The sequence below is a fragment of the Rhea americana genome, unplaced genomic scaffold (genome assembly GCF_003343005.1).
Source record: "Rhea americana isolate MKP2758 unplaced genomic scaffold, rheAme1 scaffold_58, whole genome shotgun sequence".
In the NCBI taxonomy this organism is placed as follows: domain Eukaryota; kingdom Metazoa; phylum Chordata; class Aves; order Rheiformes; family Rheidae; genus Rhea; species Rhea americana.
Genome location: NW_028186734.1, coordinates 4,138,168 through 4,143,133, shown reverse-complemented (window position 1 = coordinate 4,143,133; position 4,966 = coordinate 4,138,168).

Here is a 4,966-nt window from a genome sequence, read left to right as displayed (position 1 = left end):
CTGCATTCTTATGAAAATTCTCCAAGAGTGCAATCGGAGTCTGGATTTTTTTTTTTTTTTAATTTGAGGTTCTAAGATAGAACACTTAAGTGCACTTCATTAATTCTCTACTTGATTCACACTTTAAGAAAGAAAAATCTATACTATTCATGAAGAAGGCTTGAAAAATGCTGACTTGAATTTTCCAAATGCATTTTTCTTCTCCCATTCTCCTGCTGATAATAAATGTCAGGAACGAGTGCTGTCTTCCTGTTGTTTGCTGGAAGACTTTTCAGATGTTTCGTATGTACGTACTCCCAAGAGGAGGTAGGCTGAAACAGAGATCTTTTTTACCCAGTTGTTTGATGAACACTAAAGTTAAAAAATGTTAAAAGAATATAAATAAACAGAACGTAGAATTTCAAACTCTGAGACTAGAAGTCACCTTGCCTCTCATCAGAGGTGCTTCACAGCTTATTGAAACCTATTCCAAGAACGGGGCTACAGAGAACTGCACTGGGATCAGTGTGCCATTTCTCCACTGGAACTCCAATAATAACGTAGTAGCTCTCCCCAGAACTCCAGATGATCACAAAACCACCTCTGCTATCAACAAGGAGTGATAGCACAGTACTAGCATAGCCTCTTAGTTAAAAAAAAAATGACTAATCAATTGTTTCAGTAAGTTACTGTCTATTGCTCAAGCAAAATAAATCAGGAGACAAAATGAAAGAAAAATCTCCTGTCCTTTTCTTTCTGTTTAATCTATAATCTGCTAGAGCTGGGTTGATGCAATCATATTACTAAGCACTAGAGAGCAAAGAACATACTGAGAATAGCAAATATCTCTGGGAATGTTGGACTCTGCTCCTTTGAAAAAAATGGTAAGAGTTCAAAACAGCACACAGACTGTTTTGTTTTCCTTCCCCGCCCACCCCCCCCAACTCCCAGAGTTTGCACTCAGTTAATCAACTGGCATTGATTGTAATGTGATCTGAATACAGTATTTTCTTTTTCAGCTCTGCAAAAGTTGTTGTAGGACAAAGGATGAATTCAGGGTGTGGTTACTGGCCAAGTTCAAAGATTTAACTTTGCACTGAAAAATAAAATATTAGAACTAAAGGATGTGATAAGGATTGCTTGATTTAGGAGTTAGTTATTGTTTCTGGCAGTGTAGCAACATGCTTACACCTTAACAACAAAACTCAGCCCCACTTAGTGCAGGTATTGGTTCCAAATTGCCTATATTGCCTGTGGCAGGTCACATATGCCTGATACTATTAATAACCACCCACATGAGTAAGCAATATAGGGTAATTGCTGAAAAACAAATAAACGTCATCAGCTTTTCTGTCTGGATCTTGTTTCATGAACGCAATCTCTCCAGATAGTTGATCAAGTCATTAAAATACTGGTTTTGTATGCCTCATAAGGGTTTCAACATCCATGTCTTGTGCTTTTTGGTGACAGAGGTGTATATGCAGATATAAGCCTTCTAGCCCCAGACACAGAGAATCATAGAATCATAGAATCAGTAAGGTTGGAAGGGACCTCTGGAGATCATCCAGCCCAACCTCCCTGCTCAGCAGGGTCACCTACAGCATGTTAGACAGGGTTGCATCCAGGTGGGCCTTCAAGATCTCCAGAGAAGGAGACTCCACAACCTTTCTGGGCAACCTGGTCCAGTRCTCTGTCACTCTCCCAGGGAAGAAATTCCCNCTGGCAAGTCTTTGGAAGATCAAAAGCTGGTCTCTCTTCTGCACTGCTGTCTTATCATTTGGTAGATAATGCATGATGATAGAATCATAGAATCATAGAATCATAGAATCAGTAAGGTTGGAAGGGACCTCTGGAGATCATCCAGCCCAACCTGCCTGCTCAGCAGGGTCACCTACAGCATGTTAGACAGGGTTGCATCCAGGCGGGCCTTCAAGATCTCCAGAGAAGGAGACTCCACAACCTCTCTGGGCAACCTGGTCCAGTGCTCYRTCACKCTCMCAGGGAAGAAATTCCCCCTCACGGTCAGGCAGAACTTCCTGTGCTTCAATTTCTGCCCATTGCCTCTTGTCCTGTCACACGGGACAACTGAAAAGAGTTTGTCCCTGTCCCCTTGACACCCTCCCTTCAGGTACTTGTGCACATTGATAAGATCCCCCCCTCAGTCTTCTCTTCCCCAGGCTGAAGAGRCCCAGCTCTCGCAGCCGTTCCTCATAGGGCAGGTGCTCCAGCTCTCTGATCATCCTCGTAGCCCTATGCTGGGCTCTCTGCAGTAGATTCATGTCTCTTGTCCTGGGGAGCCCAGAACTAGATGCAGTACTTGAGATGAGGCCTCCCCAGGGCTGAGTAGAGGGGCAGGATTGCCTCCCTCGACCTGCTGGCAACACTCTTCCTAATGCACCCCAGGATACCATTGGCCTTCTTGGCCACAAGGGCACATTGTTGGCTCATGGTCAACTTATCATCCACCAGCACTCCCAGGTCTTTCTCTGCAGAGCTGCTCTCCAGAGGGTCAGCCCCCAGCTTGTACTGGTGCCTGGGGTTATTTTTCCCTAGGTGCAGGACTCTGCCCTTGCTCTTGTTTAACCTCATGAGGTTGCTCTCTGCCCAGCTCTCCAGCCTGTCCAGGTCTCTCTGAATGGCAGCACAGCCCTCAGGTGTGTCAGTCACTCCTCCCASCTTGGTATCATCAGCAAACTTGCTGAGGAGGCACTCTGTCCCCTCATCCAGGTCGCTGATGAAGAAGTTGAACAGGATGGGACCCAGTACTGAGCCCTGGGGGACGCCACTAGCCGCAGGCCTCCAACTAGACTCCACACCACTGATGACGACCCTCTGAGCTCTGCCTTTCAGCCAGTTCTCAATCCACCTCACTGTCCGCTCGTCTAACCCACACTTCCTGAGCTTATCTAGGAGGATGTTATGGGAGACAGTGTCAAAAGCCTTGCTGAAGTCAAGGTAGACAATGTCCACTGCTCTCCCCTCATCTACCCAGCCAGTCATTCCATCATAGAAGGCTATCAGATTGGTTAAGCAGGATTTCCCCTTGGTGAATCCATGCTGACTGCTGATCACCTTCTTTTCCTCCATATGTCTGGAGATGACATCCAGATGACATGCCTTGTCCTTCTCTTTCTCAGCCACCGAGTCTTTAGGTGGCTCAAGGGTTCTTCAGCTTAGTGGATAAAGGACTTGAAGTGGGAGAAGAACATTGTGCTATAAGAGATGAGCAACAACCAGTTTCTTTCCTTCAGATGAGGCAGGTTCTCCTGCATCCTAAAGTTTAGTCCTCATTTCAGCCAGGTTATTCCCCCTAAAGGTTCCTATATTCACTTTGTTGATGAAGCCTACATGTTCTCAGAAATAAGATGTCTACTCCAGCTGTTCACACTGAAGCGTTCCTTGTTGATAAATGCTTTTATATGGGATGTACAACAWATATTCACAGCAAAATCAAGACCTGGGCATGGATGTTCTCCATAACTGGAGCAAAGAAAGTGCAATGTTGATGAATGTTTTCCATGCATTCAATTTCTTTTTTTTTCCTGTCACAGCTGTGAGAAAAACAAACAAAAGCCAGATTCTTTCTAGCCTCTGTTTACTAATTCCCATACTCTCTCCGCTGCTGTAATAGTAGCTCTGCTCCCCTATCTCTGGAAACTTCAGACAGCTGACTGTATAAGAAGACCGGTTATTTTTAAGTTTCCTCAGAACACTATAATACGCTTTTATTAGTGTACCTTTCTTCATGTGACATGAATTAATTATTTTGCATAGTTCTATCACTCTCAGTATTTAGTGAAAACTCTTAAAATCGTACAAAAAGCTTTTATTTGAAAAAAGTTAAGTAAAAGAGGTCTGCTTATTAAGCAATTCATTTCCAAATACCACAGCCATATTAGCAATGCAATCAGAAATAATCATTTCATTGCAAAATCTTTAAATGTTGCCATGGTTTTTTACAATAGTTGTCAAACTTGGACTGCAATCTCTATTTGCTGGGCCAAAGCAGTGTGTTTGATATGAACATGGTAGCACTTTTCTTTATAGTGAGGAAAGTTAGCGTCTATTTCAGTATTTCTCTGTGGCTCAGTATCCAACAGAGTAAGAACTTTGCCACCACTAGTTCATGGTGACCAAGAAAAAGTGTGGCCCAGGCATGCTTTCAAATTCTGTCAGAGCAACATCTCTCTGCTAAGATCTGTCTTAGTAAGAAGTAATTGAAGTAGGCCACATTTTGTTTTCAGCTGCTACATTCTTTTTTTTGTTTATGGTTCCCAGTTTAACTAGATTTTGAAATCTGGGTGTAGTAAGTACAGTTACATCCACTGAGAAGTGAAAGTGAGCCATCATGTTTTCCGGAATGAAGAGTCTCAATGAGCAAAGTCTGTCTTCTGCCACCAGTTCAGGGAACTGAGGCATAAATTAAAGATAAATATTTTTATGTTCTGTGATGCATGCATGCTTCTCAAATGGCAGGTTCTCAGGTCCAGGGCCTCGGTGTTATCAACTGCACTCCTAGGACTTTGCCGAGAAAAAATGCAGATACCACGTGTCTTTTAATGAAGCTGAAGGGGGCAGCATCGGAGTTAAGAAACACGTGAGGCCTCAATGCAAGAATCCATACGGCTGCAAAGGCAGCAGGCAGAATTTCCCTTTAGAGCTAGAAAACACATCTGTTCTTCACTAACTGCTCGTAATAAAAGTGTGAGAAGGGGAGAAGCCGCWGTGCCTTGCTGGACGTCCAGAGGTCACCCTGACATGACACCACAGTGCTTCAGCCTCTGCGGACGTACCCGTACGGACGTTGTCCGCGAAGCGGTGCTGCACCTGGGCGTACCGAGGTTCCCCCTCCATCCCGACCCGTGGGGCATCTTTGTCCTGAGAAAACCACGCGACGTTTGGGAAGGGCCCGTGCAGCCTTTCCGGCGCTCACCGCGTTTCCCCAGTTTCGCGCCAGAGCTGCCGGAGGGGAGGACACCCCTTCCCG